Source organism: Gouania willdenowi, chromosome 4 (genome assembly GCF_900634775.1).
Source record: "Gouania willdenowi chromosome 4, fGouWil2.1, whole genome shotgun sequence".
NCBI classification, from domain to species: domain Eukaryota; kingdom Metazoa; phylum Chordata; class Actinopteri; order Blenniiformes; family Gobiesocidae; genus Gouania; species Gouania willdenowi.
The window spans coordinates 24,281,007-24,301,418 of NC_041047.1; the positions used below are offsets into that span (position 1 = coordinate 24,281,007).

The window sequence follows — 20,412 nt, forward strand, 5'->3', positions numbered from 1 at the left end:
CCTCTGAATTGTAGTGTTTTTTTCATGTGCAAAGGTAAATTAAATCAAGTTTCCATCAAAAAAACACCAACAGTTTCTGGGACTGATTTGGTTTTAAAACCACTTCACAAACTGGTGCAGGTCCTCATTTAATGTATTTTAGTCACGTATTTGAATTTCAAACATTGTTTTGAGTGAGTTAAGGAGATAAACTAAATGTCAAACAGCGTAATGCACAGTTTGACTCACAAATTAAAAGAAGAAGACAGGAAACAATTGATCGGTGCTTTTAGGATCGGCTGTTGGATCCCACACAACCATCAAATAAATAATCCATCTGGACATGCACAAGCAAAGGAATGAACACATACTGACATTGAGACATAAGCACTCACAAACGCACTAAAGCTGAAGCTGCAAACATGGTTGGAATTGATGATCTCATCTCTTGTGGTGAGAGGAACCAGTTTTAGCATATGCAGAGGAATTACACGACTTACGCACTCGTCTGTTTTTCTCAAATCATTATCTCTGATGTATGAGAGCATAATAGCAGTTTGGATTCCTGCAGCTTGTGTGTGAATATGCATTTGATTCCCAGCTGAAAAGGAACAGATTATAAAGATATATTTAATCGAGCACAGCCTGCATTTGAAGGCAAGTTAGCATTGGTACCAGAGTCAATAGGAGAAGCAAAAATACTCAACATTCAGCTGTTCCCTCTCATACTTGCTCAAAGGGTTATTGTTGACGTCCTCCTGTGAATTAATTCAATTTGTAAGACGGTGTTAGCATTGATAAAACTAAGTTAGAATTGATACTCGCATTCTGCAGAGAACAATCGTCATGATTAGCGAAGCACAAGCTGCAACTAACCCCATTTAGATACATAAGGGCAGAGATTTAACCTTATTCAACAACATTACATGCAGCTAAACTCATTCAAAGGGAAACCAGCTTCTTTAAAAAAAAAATAAAAAAAACTTTTAGCAGCTATGACAGCCTTGGTAACATTTCAATCATGAATGTGACATTTTTTCCTCTCAAAAATACAAATTGCAATTGCTGTACGGAAATATGCTCGAGGAAGGTTGGCACGTTCAAACTTTTCGATGTCGTTGTCTGAAAAGCAGCAGGACATTTGCCTCGGGTGACCAGATTTTTAAAAGTCAAAACCGGGACAGTAATTTAATCAAAGAAGACGACAGATGCTCAAAAGAAACTATTTGCATATACTTTTAGTTGTAATGAAAAAGGTCACATAAATTACATTTCTTGTTTTTGGATGAAATGTATTATTACAACTGAGCCAAATTTAAAGTAGCCATCAGTTAGAAAAATAAACATTTTAAGTAACATTAAGTTGTGTTGAATAATCAAAATAATGTCTTTTTCTTTTTGACATGTCAAAAGAGGAAGCATGAGAAGACGCGAACGAGTAATATTGTCAATGCCATCGACCAATCAGCATCGAGTTGCAAACGCGTGGAAGACTTTTGAGCTTTTTAATTGGTTCACATTGCAAGAGCTACTATGGCAACTGCTGTGATTGACAGCTCACAGTCCACAGAGATCACGTTTTTAAGTGAAATGGGCTGCTGCTGCTTTCAGGGTCTTTTCTGTCAGCGGCAACAGGCGTTCATTTCTTAATGAACGAGACAAATGGGACTGAGTTGATTTGTCCTGAAAAACCAGGACAAATCAATGGTTTAAGGAAAAAACAACCAAGACACAGGACTTAATTCTGAAAACCGGGACTGTCCCGGGTAAATCGGGACGTCTGGTCGCTCTACGTTTGCCACTATGGCATTAGTCATTAGCTGCTTCATTCATATACACATGATCACAATTTGTTTTTTTAATCAGATAAATTCATATTATAAGCCTTAGAGATCATTAAATCAAAGAGCACTTGCTCATAAAAGGTTAAAGTTTGTTTTCATTTCCATTGTAAAAACTCCATTTGTTGACATTTTTGTGCATTGCATTGTGGGATATGGAGTCCCGTAAACAGATGAATAGAACAGTTTTTATTTAATTATTACTGGAATTTCTTCACCAGACATGGAGGACAGTGGTTCTGGTTTGTTCTTTTTACATTTTTCCCTCCAAGAAAATTATCTTCGATTTATTGATTTATGTGGCCTACACAATGTCTTTATCTGATTCTTTTCTTTTTTTTAATCGTCTCCAGCAGCTTTTAGATGGTATTGAGAAAAAGTTGAGTCATAAAAAAAGCAGAAGCCCCACAAGGTCCTGGTTTATTTGTAAGCAGTGCACTTACAGTAATCTTGTCTAGACCATTTTTCCATTTGCTGTCCTTATTTTTCTATGCACAGCTCCTACAGTAACACTAACACACACTGTGTAGCCTCACGCTGTTATGCTTAAGAAAACCTAATTGCAAAACCATTTCATCAGCGATTTTCTAACTCGGTTACAATTAATTACTTTAATATGTCTACCACCAGATTGCATAATTCTAAACATTTTTTTTTGCATGTGCCAAAAAACAGATGGCACGGTCACAGTAAAATGGTTATATATTTCAATAGCAAAAGCTTTTTTTTTAAAGAGTACATTTATTATCCAAAGCAATGCTAATGATAAAACTCTGTGAGAGCAGTGATGTGACACAGAATCACACATGGATTTGAATCCAGATTTGTAGAAGTTAGTAGGTTTTTCTCCATCCTGGAACTTGTATAGTAGCATGTCACCTTTAGAACAACTTTGTGTTGCTGTATTATATGTTTTTGTTATAGGGGCAACAGTCCTGTTAGGTCAGTGGTTCTCAACCTTTTCATCCCTCGACTCCCCGAAATTAAGGTGCCAGAGACCAGGGACCACCACTGTACCTGAAGGTGGTTGAACACAGACATGAACATTGAAGAACATGCATGTGGAGACAGGACCATCTATAAGGGGGGGGATAAAGGGGAGAGCTTTTTGGGGTCCATCCATGAAGTCAGCAATAGGGGTGTGAAAAAAAATTCGATTTCACGACATATCGCGATTTTTTGGGTGCTGATTTTAAATCGATTTTTTTATTTTAAAAATTGTGCAATATTTCAGTGGTGGTGACAATGCTTTCAATGTGTTGCAATGGTTATTTGATGCACTTGATTTTATGATGGCAGTGTACTGTGTAATGCCTGCAATATTTACTGTATGTACGCGCAGACATTTTATTTTCATATAATCTGTTCAGATCAGTGCTTAAACTGACACAATAGGAGAAATTATATTTTTTCCTATGTTTGTGCATTATCAGTAACGCAGGGTGATCTATCCTTAATGTTCTCACTTACAGTTGTTACAATGCCATCATTATGTTGTCATGGTTACTTTGAGACTTCAGTGAAAATGTGCAAAAACACTAATAATAAATAATAAATAGGATGTTTTGAAGCAAATAGTTTTGACTCAATTAGTCCTCTGAATCATCAATATATTCTGATGAACATATACAGCAACTTGGTTTTTCATCTCGACATTTAATTTTGATATTAACTGGGTAGAATACCATGATATATTGTATCGTGACCCAAGTATCGTGACACGTATCGTATTGCAACATCCTCTCCAATACTCACCCCTAGTCAGCAAAAATGATGGCCCATTGTTCTATGAATCTGTGATCACCACATTTATTTGTTTATCTGAATAATATTCACTGTTATCCAGGACGTTTAGTATTATTTGTGTCATAGTATATAATCTTAAAGATGTAAATCCTTGTTTTAATCAGAAATAAAATGAGCGGCTAAAGACAGACACAAAAAGTGGTAAAAAGGGTTCAAATAGGGTGTCAATATTGGCTTAAAAGTGACAGAAATGGGGGGGATGGGGGGTTGGGGTAGTGTAATTTAAAAAAGTAGGAACAATTAGTTTAAACTGGCTAATAATAAGAATGACGATGTGGTTAAATTCGCAAAAATAAGCCTGAAATATAGTGAAAAGAGATTAAAAGTGACAATAATGTGCAAACACACGTGACATTATGATGGAAAAGTGGTGGAAAGGGTTTATAAGTGGAAAATAATGTGCAGAAAAGGCATTGAAATTTGATAGAGAAGTGGCAGAAATGGGAGTAATGGAGCAAAACTGCATTAAAAAGAGCAAAAACATGGCAAGAAAAAGTGATGAAAATAAGTTCAAATGTCAAAGATGGGCTCAAATTTTTTTCCCCCCTCCCAGTGTCTCCCGACCCCAACATGGAGAACCACTGCAATAGGTGACTGCTTTTTTAGAGGGCTAACATTTTGCATCGAACAAAAATTCCCTCCTCTTATACGTCGGAATCTGATAAAGGTGTTATCGTGCAGCTCTGCAGAAATCCAGGTCAGAATGGATCAGAGACACCTAAAATCTGCACTAAATCTTTACCCTCGTGGATGAAATTTACAGAACCCCGTCTTAAGCATGACGAGGTGGGGCATACGGACATGTTCTTTGTCATTATTGTGTAAAGTACTTGGTCTTACATTCTTAAAATAATCACTATCTAAACACATGAAAAGTTGGATGTCTACACAGAAAACTTCATCCTAATTGGGTGTGTGTATGTCACAAAAACGGGAAAATCTCCTTTTCCAACGATAAGCCTTATCTCCCAGTGCTAACCCCTCATATAGGTGGCCAGGATGGCTGCATTTGTGATGATTCGAGACATTTTAAAGTAACCTTGTTTCTAGGCAGAGAGCCCAGCTCCATCTCTCTGCCTGACACTGAAGGGACACACCCATCCTTCAGCTGCTCTCTAATTTGATTTACGAGCCCTGTGATTGGATTACAAGGCTGACATTCCTGTCCCAACTACAAAAGTCGTGTCCATTAATTTGCCGTACACTCACAAACACACACATACTAAAATGAATGCACGCATCAAAGCATACACAGAGGACCATACGGCTAATTAATTGTTGAATGAAGACGTACACTTTTGGGGCTAATCTGTAACGTGTACAGCAAGACTATTTGTAAGCTTTAAATCCTAATGGGAAATAGGTATATAGCTGTAAAAAAAAAAAAAAAAAGAACTAAAGATTGATCAACGTGGGTTATACTGTATGTACGAATCAGGTAAAGATTCATGCCTTCTTGTGTCCTCATGAGATGAAACGTAAATCTAAATATGCAACGTGCTATCCTGCATCATTTAGCCAGTGCCATTATGAACGCCACATTTTTAGATGTGGGTCATTTCTGTAGTTGTGAAACATCTGGGGCATACAATTTAACTGAGAGTGATGACTCAACAAACTGCCTCACTGTGTGCTGTCACATCGGGGACGTACGATAATAAAGTCATGTCATATTTACTCCATTATGGAAAACTATTTGTGGCAGCAAGAAATTACTCAAATGGCTTTAGTTAAAAGACTTCTCAAGGCTAAGCAGCTTGAGAGAGGATGATGGGATAGCTGGGGGTTGCTGTGCGATCACAGATGTTCATATGGTGATTTGAGAACAGCTGCATGTAAACAAGTGGATGATGTCTTGTTTGCTCACATGTTCATACATCTACATATTGGAAAAATCCAAGACGAAAACAGGAAAACATGACAGCCAAATAAAGGAAAATATACACTAAGTATATGAAGAGAGACAAAACAAAGCTGTCAAATCATCTGGTACCTTCGGTGCAATCTCATTGGCTGTCATCCGCTTTGAAGTTGTGATGCTGGTGATGACGGTTAAGACAGCAATTCTCAACTGGTCGGTCGCAGACCTGTACAGGGTGGGACGCGGAGAAGCTAGTCAAAAATAAATAAATACTTAATATGCCTTTTATTTTTATTTTTTAAACTTTACTTTTGACAGGCATGCTGTGAAATGCATGTTGCACAGGAATATATATAGATTTATATTTTAAAAAAAGATGATATATTTGTGTTTTCAACAGCTATTTTTGAAAAACTACATTTTGGTTAACTGAATTCTAAAAAAAATTGGGTTGCGATTTAATGACTGTGGCAAAATGTGGGTCCCAGGGTGAGACCAGTTGAGAACTCCTGGGTTAAGGCATGCATAGTTTGTGATTTAGACCCAGTTTGACCGTGTAACCTGGTACAAAGTGAAAAATGGGACTTACAGTATATGTACATGAAATCTGCTCTTTTAACCAAACTTTTTGCACTGGATGCACTGCGTTAAACACAGGCCCAAGAAGTTCTTTATATGCTAATCTTATATTGGTATATATTGATATATACTGATATACAGTAATAGTCCCAAATCTGAGTCCAAAGCGCGTTTAATTGTTCAAAGTATTTTCTTCTATTTTCAAGATTCACAGTTTCCCACTAATAAAGATGGGGATCAATGTGGGAATCATGACTTTACAGACTACAGTATTTCACCCAGGCGCGTCTCACCCATGAGATCAGCACCAGCACTTTCATTAAAAAAAAAACTATAATAATAATTCCCCTCACGTATTACCGACCGATTCATTGTTGAAAACGTATTGGTCCAGTTAGACTGATTGAACTGAAATCAAGCCAATCACAGCCAGCCGTTTGATAAAGCCACCGTTTCGAGAAGGTAAAGAAAGAGTGAACAGCGGAGCACTGTAAAGTCCGCAGCAGGAAGTAGATTTTACCTTAACAAGTGATAAGTTATGTCTTGTAACTTTGTCTTGTTGTTTGATGCAATTTTACTGCAACAATCTATAGAATGCTTGTATTGTAGAAAAAAGTATGAATTGCCGCTGGAGTTGACTGATTTAAAATAAATTTGAGACATATAATGTGAAAGCTGCTGTATTCTTGAAAATATCCCCAAATGACTTGACTCGTTGCAAAAGAAAAGTGTTGGCGTGAAGTGTGTGGTACTCCAATGTACATCTTGAAACTTGATGTTATTGTATTTGCATACTATTGTAATGAGAAACAAAAATTGCATTCATTTTTAATTAGAGTATCGTAAAACCTAAATTGGGAGTTGACAGTTGCCCACCCTTAGAACACCCTCACTAATAAAATCTGTGCTCCACCCCTGCTTTCACCTCTTCTACCTGATTGCCATTCTATTAACCTATTGTAGCTGCAGTAAAGTAGGGAAACGTTTCCTCTCGTCAGGAAATGAAATAAGGCTGTTGGTTTGTTGTTGTCACTCTGTTTCGGTCGTATCTATTAACCTGGGAATGAGTTAAAAGTAGTTTGTGATTAAAAAATAAACCCTGAATAAATTGGCACTAAAATTTTACTCTTGAATTTTATACGCACATTTTATTTCTTTTAGATAGAAACACATCTGTCTTTTATATGTCATCACATATTGAAAAACTTTCATTTCACGTTAAAATTTTGCAGCCAATGATATTTTGAAAATTCAGAAAGAAAAATAAATAAATAAATAACATAAAATTCTGGGGTATATGCTGTATGATATGCAGTCTGATCGTAAAAAAACATTTAGTAACCAGTTTGTCTGAGAAGCTAGTTGTTCTGATGAGAAAGAACAAGAGGTCCAGATCCACAATAGGTGGCATCACATCTGGGAAACTGCTTTTTTTTAGGAAGTACTGTATAGGTCTGTACTGTCTTTTGCACTTATATAGTGTGTTTTATTGGAAGTGTATGTAAAATGACACTCAAATCTAAAGCTATTAGAAAGCACTTCATTGAAGCCTTTAATCAGACCCCAGGGTCCCATAAACAGACGCAGATTTATAATGGACGCACAAACAGCACCTGCTTTACCAATTGGGATAAGTTAGTTTTGTGTGGGCGTATTTAGGCAGATGTACAGTAAATGTGTGTGATTATTTTAAAAACTGGAATCAGTGGGTCAACATTTACAGTAGCAATGCTTCCACTCAAGGCAGCAGACATTGCAGGCTTTCATTCTGAACGTTACCTCTGACTTTCTATCAGAAACTCCCTGTAGTGACAATAATGTCTGATATTTTCTATACTGTATGTGTGTTTTTGTACACTAGGCTTCATCACACACATCACTGTACCTTTAAGCCAGGAAAGAAGAAGTCATTCCGCTCTTGAGTGCAATAAAAAATGAACATAAAACTACAGTACAAACAACACTAAAAATTCAATTATTTGCAAGCCAAATTACAAACCCAATGGGTGGTTTCACTCACCATTAAATAAGGCTGAAATAACACTACAGTGAGAAATTCTCTAAGACATAATTAAATTCCTCTGATGTGAATTTTCAGAAGTACTGGTTTTAAAACCTACCAGGTTAAATAATAGGTATCTACTGGCAATGAGCTTCATTTCTGAACCAAACCAAAAAAATATATTGAATTTAAAAACACACACACAAAAAAAGCAGAAAAATAATTGGGAAACCGCATTACGGCAGGCTTAAAAACCAGTACGTGGGGCGGACCCTGCGCAGTCACAGAGGTCCGCGTGGACTCAAAGCGGACGTCGTGCCAACCACCATAAAACCGAAGAAAAAGAAGCAATGTCAGCTTGTCTCTGTTTACTGTTATGTGCGTTAATCATGGTAAGTCAATTCGAGAGCAAGACGAGCTTCTCAGAGTGGAAATATGTGCATTATTTTACCAATCTGCTTCCAAAAACTACATGCATCGATGAAGCTCTAAGCTAACCCTGCGCTGGTGGACGCACTGGACGTGAGGGAAGTCTCTGCACTGAAACAACAGCGGCTAGATTTTAATATGTAGCCTGTCGCTACTGTGGAGTTACTGCTTTCAGCAGCTCATTAGCCTGATACCATGTCATATGCATTGTATTGTGTAGCTCAGAAAAATGCAGTGATTTTTTTTTTCTATATTTATTTTTATGAGCATATACAACAACAGAATGTGCACTTGGACTATGCACAGATTACTTTACATGTGTTAAGGTGACACTTCAGTTGTGCTAAGGTTGAAAAATTGCTCAGTTTTAAATTTGGAGCAGCCGTTTTGTGCTATATACACACATCATTCAAAATGTATTCTGAATGTTAATACAGAATGCTTTCATTTACTTATTTTAGAAGGTTTTTTGTGTTTATGTTGTCGCTATAGTTGTACTTAAGCTGTAAGGGAACATTCTAAGGGCTAAACAACAGTTTTTATGATGCTGAAGCCACTTTAAATTTTGATCTTTGATTCTGACTCATATTCAGGTTGTTTTGTGTTATTTATTTCACAATTCCTTGTAACATGTTCAGTTTCTGCTGGTCTCAGGTAAATAAACTGGCATTGAAAAAATACTTTGTGATTCAGAGGATTTTATCCATAGCAATGTTATTCTAGGAGCAGTTGGGCAGTGACGTGCCGTGACCACTAGGGCTGGGTAGACACGTTGCAAATCGAGACCACCAATGACAATTTCATATGTTTCTGCTGTCAAGTGTTAATTCAATTCAAATCAATTTTATTTGTATAAAGCAATTTCCAACAAAGTCATCTCAATGAGCTTACCAAAATATAAAATTCATAATAAGAAAGAAAAAAACCCAATAAGATCCACATGAACAAGTGTTTAGCCATCTAACAAAATCAACATCATAAACACCATTAAAGAAACATAAACAATTATTTAATATAGCCTCCATACTCTCCCAACAAGATATATCTCATAACACGACAGCACATCTGTTGTTTGTGTTGGAAACACGGAGAAAATGACAACTTAGAACATCCTCAGTGAGGAGCATCCACAAAGTCAATCCTTCCTTTTGTACCATTCACTGTGAAAAGTATAAAACATGTTCTGACTTTACCTTTGCTGAAGCTCTGGTAGCTCAGGTGTTGGTCTCCATCTTTCAAAAGCTGTCGTTTTTCCTCAAAACAAAGTTTCTCTATCATCTCTAGCGCTGTCATCCACACTGTAGTGTTATCCCGCCCACTAGCTAGAGAACGTAGCAACAGCAGTCACGTGTCATCTATTCACTAATGTGCTGTGAACTTACGTATAGCATTTAGCATAGCGCAGTTACGTGCAAAGGCAGCTCTCTACGCTGCCTTTACGCGTAAATTGATGTCACATTGGGGACCTGACTGCGCATGCGCAAACACGTAAACCACGCAATGAGAACGGAGGCAGAAGAGCGACGTGCCTTTGGGAGGGGGCGTGGCCTCCCTCTGCCTTACAGCGGAGCGAACAAAAAAAAAAAGACTCTGCAGCTGTTCCAGGAAACAGCGCTGTTTAGTAATTTGGGCTATGAAACGCACAAAATGCGGACACTTTCAAACTTATAGGTACTGTAGGCTATTGGAAATGGAAAAATAAATAATTTATAATTAAAAAAAAATTAATTATAATTAAATAATCAAAATATCAATTCACCCTTGGGTAGGCACTGCCTACCTTGCCGGCACGTCACTGCAGTTGGGGTAGGATGGATTCAAACCACTGACCCTCTGACCCTGCTCAGGATGGAAGGAGCAATTTAACCAGTATTTTGGTCATTTTGGTCATTTGTGAACTGTGACGAAATGTGTTTTTGTTATAGGTTACCAGGCTGCGTTTGGTGTGAATGCCACCATTGAAATAGCACTGCCCTAAAACAATAGTGTGCACTCAAAAACTGTCCATCCATCCATTTTCCATCCCGTTCCTTTTCAGGGTCGCAGGGGTCTGCTGGTTATTCAAACTATAAAACATCTAAAACAGAATAAGAAAGGACGTACTGTCACTATAAAAGGCCAGAGACTGAAGAACATGTTGACTTTCTTTACATTTGCTCTGGTGAAGAGGCGAGGACCTTTGTATACAAAGCATCTCTTATTTCAATATACATTCTAAATCCATTTTCTTTGAAAAATAGAATAAAATAAATGTAAAAAAGTCCTTTTTCCATTGTTGAGTTTGAGCAGAGCTGATTTATTCAGAATCTTATGCAGTGTGTGCCACTTTTTTCTCACCGCTTTTGTGTTCTTTAGCCACTGTGTTCTTGTATTGGGGTAGACGATTGTAATGTTTTATTAAAGTTTAAAAAAAATAAATGAATAAAAAAAAAGCTGTGTTGGGCACATTTCTGATGCAAAGATAATAGCCTGTGCAGACATGAGCCATCCAACAGTGACACTATAATTTATATCCCAAAGCATACTTTGCTGCACAGGGGAAGTTCATACACATGTAGAAACATAAAATAAACATGAAATCTCTACCCTCTCCATCCAGATACTGAGGCGTGAATTCTGTGTCCCTGTGCAGGCAGAGGAAGGCAGTCATTTGTAACACTGAGGACGCAGCGTCTCATGGGCTTTTACATGATGAATAATTCAGATTCCCATGCTACAGGGTTAAGTCGGTCACATCAGCGAGATGCACACACACAAACATACACAAGCATGTTGTGAATGCATATAAAGAATCAAAACAGCCAGCAAGAACTTCTACACAAATAGAAATCCCACAGGAGATGAATCCCACAGCCTACAGCTAACATACAGTACATATACATGTACGCACACCCTGCTGAATACTCCAGAAGTGCGACTTTGGACAATAATAAACTCCGGCTGCTTGATTTTGCTGTAGGTCAGTGTTTCAGAAGGAAATCCGAGTCAACCTTTGACTTTGGTCCTGTCGAGGTCAGCTGCTTTCACATCGGTGACGCAGGACTTTCCCTCTTGTTGCTTAGTAACAGAGCATGTAAACACAAAGTAGATCCACATGGCTTTTATTTTACGCTGTAGGCCTTTCTGCACCTGTCAACTAGCTCAATTTTTTATTGATTCATTTACACAGCGATTAGAAGATCAAGGTGGTATAGACCAATAGGCTGGAAGATTCAGATCTTCACTGTAATAAAGGAAAGCCACTCAATGGAAAAAGTAGCTCTAAGTGGAAGCTATTGATCTCCTGCTTATTTCTCAAGTCCTGCTTTTATAAAGCTTGACCTCTTTTTCTTATGCTGCAATCCGTCTTTTCTGCATTTGGTTTCATCACATTGGCTTATTATCCCTGCCGGAATACATGAAATGGAAAAAGCAGAGAAGAAATGAAAGCAGCATGGACCACTGGGAGAGGGGTGAGGAAGTAAGAAGCGAGAAAAGAAAGAAGCAATATGCTGAGAGTGCATAGATGACCCCGTCACCTCCCGTCTGCTATCACTTTTTTTTTTTTTTTTTTTTTCCGAGTTGGACCTGCTTTTCCTTCCAGGCAGTCAAACAGTGAGTCTGAGAACACTGGTTTACAACTGCAGGACATACATATTCATTTCAGATCCAAGGGAGAGTATTTGCTTGCATCTGTGCTCTCATTTGTGTATGTGCATGAGTGCCCACTGCGGCAAGTAGCACAGCACCAAGGTGCATAATCTACATTAATCAACTCTGGTAAAGATTGTAATGAGTTGATCGCTGCATGCAAATTGCGCTTGTGACAACACACAACAAACGGGGGGGAAAAATAGTGGGCAAGGGAGTTATTTCTTTATAAATTATACATAAATAAACCAAAAGAGAAATAAAGTAAAACTTTGGAGTTCAGTGCCAATGTTCAATGATATATATTTCTACAAAGATGAGTGCGATCATCAGTGGCTTTCTACTGTATTGGCTCATGTCAGTATGTGTCAGGGTTGGGGTCAATTGTAATAGTAATTGTGTAATTATGAATTAATTATATTATAATTGTAATCGTATATGGAAAAAATCTGCTTCTGTTGTAATCTTAATTAAATTGCAATTGAGTTCAGATAATTGACTTTGTAATTGTAATAGAAGAAAGAATAGAATCCTTTTATTGTCATTGCACAAAGTACAACAAAACTGCACATGCCCCTGCCAACAACATTCAAGTACACTATAAAGATTTAAGGCAAAACAGACACTGTTATAAAAACAACATAAGGGACGGTAAAATTCTGTCGGAATAAAAAGTTTCTCAGTATAAAAGTTAATCCGAATAAAAGTGCATTGATATAAAAAGTTCATCAGTATAAAAGTGCATGAGGTGGTATAAAAAGTTAATCAGTATAATAAGTGAGGTATAAAAAGTTAATCAGTATAAAATTAGCATGAACATTCTATAAAAACTGTCATTTACAATTCAATTAAATGCAAAACTGGGAAACCGTTATACAGTTCTGTGGCTTACACATATGCAGTTAATTGATTAAAATATAATAATTCATATCAAGTTTACCTGTCAGTCCTTTAGAGGATCATTCTAGCATTTAAATTAAAAAAAAATAAAAATCTAGAGGTAAACTGACAGAAAAAAGACTCAGACGCCGACACCAAAAATATTAATACCAATATTTTCATGGATAGGGAAGCCTAACAAGGTAACCAAGAGATGATAATGAAATTAAATGATAGCTCTCGTTTTTTTGTGTATTCTACAGCTGACTTCTATCATAAGAGATGCTAACAGAAAGCTAATACAAGAGGAATATTAAGTGTATATGGGCTCATTTGTTAAAGGCTCAGTAATTGTGAATAATTGTAATTGAACTTTTGTAATTGAGAATTTAGATTGTTATTGATTTTCATGGGAAAATGTATAATTGTAATTTGAAATGTAATAAGAAAAATGCCAACATAATTGTAATTTTAACCCTGGTGTGCGTCTATGGTTGGGTTTGCTATATTTAGCCTAAATTAAGGTTCTGCGTAAAATCCTGACTACCCGTCAAGTCGACGCCTTGACGCGCAGTCAGCTGGAGCTGTGATTGGTCAGCTCCAAACCTCAGCCCCGGTCACTGCCTTTTCCAGTCACACCGCCATGTTTCACCTTTTTCAATAGAAGTGTTTCTACAGTGGATTGAGTCAAAGAGAGAACCGAGACGAACTAAAAGTGCCAGAGTTTTATTATTCTTATTTTATTTTAAACACCGCCAAACAGAGTCAATCACAGACAAAAGGTGTGTGTTATTATCGCTACTACTGCCTTGTCTCTGTACCTACAGTGTGTGTGTGTTTCATTATGTTTAAAGCGATCTTTACAGTGCTGTCCCGCTCCAACTCCCCGCTTCCCGGGACCGTGGACCCGGTTAACTTGCTGTTCTCTCTCCGCTCTACAGCAGGATCTGGGTCCCCTCACCCCCGGTGAGACTGTTGACCGGAGCAGTCGACAGTCTGCTCGATACACTTTTAAACTTTGTTTACGAGTTTTCTATGTTTACATTGAATAATAAAGTGCACGTTTTGAAACCGCTGTTTTAATGCTTGTGTCCAACAAAACACACATGGTTAGGTACAGTAGGTGAGTAATAATCCAGAAATTAATTACATTTTAAAATGCCTAAAAGACGTAAAACATATTTGTGTGTGACCGGAAGATAAACAAGATCTTTTTAATGCTCATTTATAACAACAACACACCACAACCACAACCCCCTAGCGGCAGGGCGGCCAATTGCATAGCAAGGCGTTCCCTCTTCGCAGAAGTAAAAGGGCCAACCTCTGCGTCACGTTGACGACATGCTCCCGGCGTAGGTCCTAACGCTGAATGTAAAACCAGGCTTTAGTCCCTGTAGTGACTAGCTGTGACTGAGACCTACTGAGCTGGTGCACTGTGTGATGGGGGTGCCACACTGAGCTGCAGTTCAAACTTCCTTCACTCTTTACGGTTTTGCGTCTGCAGCGATGAGGGTTACATTGATGAAGCTCCGTTGTGCTGCAGGTTTTCTCACTTCAGCTCTCCATAAACTCACAGTCTAGGGATGAAGCGCCCAGTACCGAGCTCCTGGTGTTGAACGGCCGGTTCTTCCAGGAACGTGCCACCTTGTCCAGCAGCTCCAGGAAGACAGGGAGCAATTGCTTTGCCGTACCCCTTGTAACGGGACTTGGTCGTCTCAGTCACGACAGCGGGGCAAGGGATGGCCGGACGTGCAGCGGTGCCCCTGCAGACATCCAGCATGTCCAAGCTGGAGAGAGGAGAAGCTGGCGTGCTCTCCTCAGCTCCCTCTATGGAGGCGACAGAGGCGATGGGCTTTACAGCCCGAGCCAGGGTCACAAAGATGTCGTTCTCCTCTTCGTCTTCTGAAATGAGGAATTCAGAGCGAACTTCATCGTTGTCCCCCCAGTCTAGGGCCCCCTGCGCATGTTACAGCCCGATGCGCCCTGGCAGACCTGGGGTGTGTCCTGGCCTGAGATTTTGTTTCCACATCTGCAGAGGCAAGCCTCCGAGCCTCCAGACCACCTGGTGTGAGGGGCTTTTCCCTCCATCTTCTCCTCTGTGCTGGTGTGCAGAAGTTAACTAGCGCTGGCATGCTAAGCTCACACGGAGGGCCGACATCCAGCACCTGGCTACCGCATAGGGTGGCGATGTCGGTATTGTCACCCAGCCGTCAACTGGTGTGTTAGTGTCCGGTGCTCGACAGTCATGGTGTGGCGTCGAGTGAAGCGATGAGCCGAGCCGAAGACAGGAGTGTCAGCGGTTACGACGTGAGAAGCTCTGAGTGAGAAGAGGTTTTTGAATGGCGCTGTATTCTCCACCCGCTCTACTTATAGTAGGTGGGACTACCTGTCGCGAATGAATACATTTCACCAGCCAATAAGGATTGGCGTAATGAGATAGGGCTTCTGAGATATGATGCGGAGGCGTATATCTCATAGTGAGACATCGAAACAAATGTCATGAAAGAGAACAGCTTTTAGATAAGATATTTATAACCTACAATACTCTACCTGTTAATCGAAACAAGAACCATACTGTATGTTATTCTACAAAGCTTGGTCACAAATTGCTCTTTCATTCAATCAGTCTTGCAGCATGTGTGTATTTTCAGTGCAAACTCCACTATTTTCATGAAACACCCAGTGATCCAGACAGAAAACCTAAGGTTTAGATAGCAAGTTAATAACCCATCTGATGGTAGCACTTATCCAGATGTCTGAATAAATGATGCCAAGTTATCAATAGAGATTTTCCACATACCGGGTTTGTTTAACCAGTTTAATACCCTTCTGAGTTTAAACAAACATTGCAACACAAATACATCCAAACTCATTCACACAAGAAAATGGTCATGAAGAAACATCCAAGAATGGCAATTGGCTAGATGTCACAAAGGTAGAAGCCAATCTAGCTTGAAGAGAATTTCCTCAGTGCCCCAAAGGCCCAGAGAACAAAGGTTGGCGTTCATTAGGCCCATAGGCATGCCTTACACAGGGAGAGAGGCACCATTTCAAACTGACAGCTTCCATTGTGGGTGGGCTGTGGCAGATTTACATTTACTGTCATGGAGATTTCACGCAAGTTAACCTGTGATGGTGTAGAGTGGGAAGAGAGGAGAGAAAGACGGCTGGAACATTTTAAAATGTATCCTGTTTGAGGAGTCACAATCTCAAGGGAATCCTCTCCCTGCTCTTTTACTGCGCTGTGTGAGTGCTGTACGGAGACTAGAGTGCTTTTATCTCCTCTGTTTGGTGTGAATTGTAGGCAATTATCATTTTAGTGGAGGTGAAAACTTTTGAGCAATTTTTCTAAGTGTATTATCTGAAACAAATAGCATTCTTAAAAGCAGTCCTGTGCTGCTGGTTGTTTCTGGGAATTCGGGATGAAAAGATTTATCTCCGAAAAGTCCAAAGCAGACAGAAAGAGATGCTGGTAAAATACTAATAATTGTGAGCAGACCTATTGTGTTTAAAACAGGTGTCAGAAGCTGACTTGTACTTGGCAAGCGTTTGTAGCAAAATTACTTTTTTGATCATTCAATGGTTGCCCTTTCATATGCTCTCTAACGAGCATTTTTAAAGCGTTGGATTGTTTATCCACTATTGGGAGGTGTTTGTGTTTTGCGGTGTTTGTGAATTAATGAGTTTGTGCAATTGTCAACCACATAAAGTGCAAAGCTGCAATGAAGACTCAAGGCTAACATACTGGAACCTGGCTAAAATACAAACACAGGTTACTCAAAAATCAGAAAACATATTTATGTTCTCTAAATCCTCCAAACTGAAAATATTTGATCGACTCCAATCTATTTATAAAGCCAGGAATCTCTGTCAGCCTGTGTGTGTGTCTGTCCGTTCCTCAAATATATCTGTGAATCAGGCTCAGATTGACCTGAGACTATCAACATGGTTGCTGCTTGGTTCAAAAGTGTGACACGTTGGATTTGTTTGGACTGCAATGATACCGTTCACAAAAAATAGAGGTAGCCTGTGGGCGCACCAGAGCCAATCGCTCTGTGGGCTGCCGGGCAGAGGGTGTGTGTGTGTGTGTGTGTGTGTCACGGCAGAGCGCCAACACTCCACGCTGGAGTGGCTTCACTTTTTGCTCACTTTGGGTGAATTTACTTCAGAATTAAATTTGCATTAGGAATCAAGTGTTTACAAGGTCAGTTTAAAGAGGATTTAACTTTTATTCTGAATTAAAGAGGAATTCAAGTTCCCATGTAAACATCCATGAAAAAGCTACTTCACCTCCCACTTTTCTATAGCAAGACCTATACTTCCTACGGGCACTGCACTAGTTATACATAAATAAGCAAAGTCACATAGGTAATTTGCCCACAGGGAACAGCTGATCAGCTGTCTTGTTGAGTTAGTGTTATGCATTTTCTGTTCTGTTCCTCAGCATCTCCTGACATCTTTCGACTGACGACTGCCAGTCTTTGTCAGAGGTGTCTGCTGATCGCTTTGCTTCCTTTGATGTTTTCTTGACTTCCGCATAATTCCAGCATTATATTTTTTTTTTTATCTTTTTCAACAATATGTTATGTTTCTCAAGAACAGTTGAATAAATGAAACCGTAACATATTATTTAAAAAGAAGACAAAAAGAATTTTGCTGGAATTATTACACGGAAGTCCACGTAATTCACTAAACCCCAACCAGTCGAGGCAGATGACTGCCACCTCTGAACCTGGAGATTTCTTCCTGTTATAAAAACAAAATAAGGAGTTTTTTTCTTCCCACTGCCGCTAAATGCTTGTTCATGTGGATCTTGTTGGGTTCTTTCCTTCTTAATATGAATTTTATATTGTTAAGCGCTTTGAAATTACATTGTTGTATTCTGCACTATATAAATAAAGTTGAATAAAATGGAATTGAAACTCAAGGAAACATCAAAGCGCCAGCAGACGCCTCTGACAAAGACTGGCAGTTGACAGTTGAAACATGTCACGAGATCCAAGTGGATTTCCTGAGGAACAGTTGTCTGAATAAATGAAACATTAACATATTATTCAAAAAGAATCTTGTTGAAATTATCCTGGGCTTTTTCTGCCACTTCTCTTGACCCCACCCTCATCAGCCTCCCAGCTCCACCCATTTAGTCAGTACACCACACATATTCTGTACTATACTGTCTGTAACTTGCTTCATGTGGTTACAAATTGTTTCCTTTGTCTGGAGAGCCTAGTAGGTGTCTGATATTGGCTCTGGCACTTAAATCACAACCCAGGGAGACCAGCTTTTATTGAGCTAGAAGTTTTACTGCTTTGCGTTTTTATTTTCTTAATATATTTCTCTATCGCATCTTTTAAAGTTTTCTTCCCAATACTGGACTGAGTTTTTGCTCGTGAAACCCTTGAACTTTGTGAATAACTGCTCTCCCTTCCATTGGATCTAACTATGAACAAAAACATCATATGTGCATGGTAAGGGTACAAGCATGGAGATTTCCTTGACTTTTAAAAGGGCACGCCTGGAGCTATAGTCTTTCAATTATTAAATATGATGAAAAGTCAGCATTTTCCATTCATTTATTTTATCATCTATTATTTATTATGATCTATCAGTATATTGTATTTGATCTATTGTCAATTATTTATTATTTCTGACTTAGATTTAGCTTGAAATTGAAGAAGATGACTAATGCAATGCCTTTTTTCCTTTGTGCCGCATTTCCCACAAAATAAACCAGGAGGTGTTTCCTTGGTGAGGAGGAGAGTGAACTTTGCAATGTAATGGCCTTCCTTCACTGATATTTGACTTTCCGAACATGAAAGAACCAAAGGTCTTAGAGCGCTAATACCACTCCACTGTAGGAATTATGAGGGGTATTCCATAAAATGTTCAAACTCTGAGTATGTTCAGGCTCAAATGAGGGAAACTAAGTATCCCAATCCTAAACGCGAGGTATGTTCTTCTCTGAGTATGTTACCATGGCAACATTGTCCGTGAACTAAACCTGCTCGCTGGCAAAGTAAACTAGTACAGTGCCCGTCGGAAGTATGCATTCATATAGTGACCGCTTAAGGAGAGTTGTCAATTATGGGCATAATAATAACATACTCTGTAGCATTATTAAGGGGTATATTTGCAGGTGCAAAGTAAAATAACGTGTGCAATTTCCTTGGTTTAATTCTATGAGACATGCGTTGGTTTTTTTTTACTAATTTTTATATTTTTTGTTTTAATTATTGTTTGTTGTCGCCATTGTAGTTTTATTCTGAGGGGTGTTCCATAAAGTGGGTTATGTTCAAACTCTGAGTATGTTCAGGCTCAAATGAGGGAAACTCTAAGTATCCCAATCCTAAACGCGAGGTATGTTCTTCTCTGAGTATGTTACCATGGCAACATTGTCCGTGAACTAAACCTGCTCGCTGGCAGGTTTTATCAAAGAAACCCTAGGTTTCTACCTGACTCCGTCCACCTGAACACTTTAATGAACCTTGACACTTTTCTCTGAAAAACATTAGTTACATCACACACCACAGACATGCTCACATCATTACTAATGTTGTGTTGCTTTACGTTTTTTTTTTTTTTTTGTGCAAACTGTAGTTTTCTTTATAACATTGTGGAAAGTCACTGAGAGGTTGATCTGCATTAAAACATCTACTGACGTCTGTAGTAAAGTTCCCTGGATACAAACTTGTGGATAATGTAAAGGAGGAGTGACAATTGAAATGAATCCATTTTTGAGGCTCAATTGTTGTTTTATATTGTAATACAGTTTGATAGTTATGACACTGCTTTTCATAGCGTCTCGCTTCAGTTTTTTTTATGACATTTTTTGAACGTTGAGGTGACTCAGCCGATAATATTACATTAAAAATCAATATAATTGATTCGATATCAAGCGAAGTCACTGTCTTTATATCCAGTGTAACGGGAGGGCTCTCTATGCAGCATCCTATACTGCTGCCACGTTTCCTCAAATACATTTTATTCATATTATTCCCCGTTCGTCACGTCACTGAAGCAATAAAGTGATGAAGGGACCAAAAAGCGTGACTAAATACAGGTGTAATAGTCACTGAAGTGGCGTTCAGTGTGAACGCACCTTTAGAACAGGCTCATATTCTTCAAACACCAGCTTATTTCACCCATCAGGGTGAATAAATCACTCTCTTCTGGGTGGTTACCATGGTAGTTTGTGTAATTGTCAATTCATTGACGATGGCTTTTTATCGTGCCCGTGCATGTCAGTAACCCGAGGTTTACATACTCAGGGTTGAATAACCCACTTCATACCAGCTGTAATGGAATCCGATACCCAGAGTTTTCCATCACGGGGTATGTTGACCCAGAGTTTATGGATAGACTCAGAGTTTGTTAACCCTCCTTTATGGAATACCCCTCTGGTAGGA

The 20,412-nt window shown here is 38.8% G+C and overlaps 1 protein-coding gene across 2 annotated transcripts in view; it reads right to left on the bottom strand.

The window, feature by feature from the left end:
- dab1a (DAB adaptor protein 1a) overlaps positions 1-20,412 on the bottom strand; it is a 368,477-nt gene that overhangs the window by 277,114 nt on the left and 70,951 nt on the right. The gene's annotated exons all lie outside the window — the stretch shown is intronic.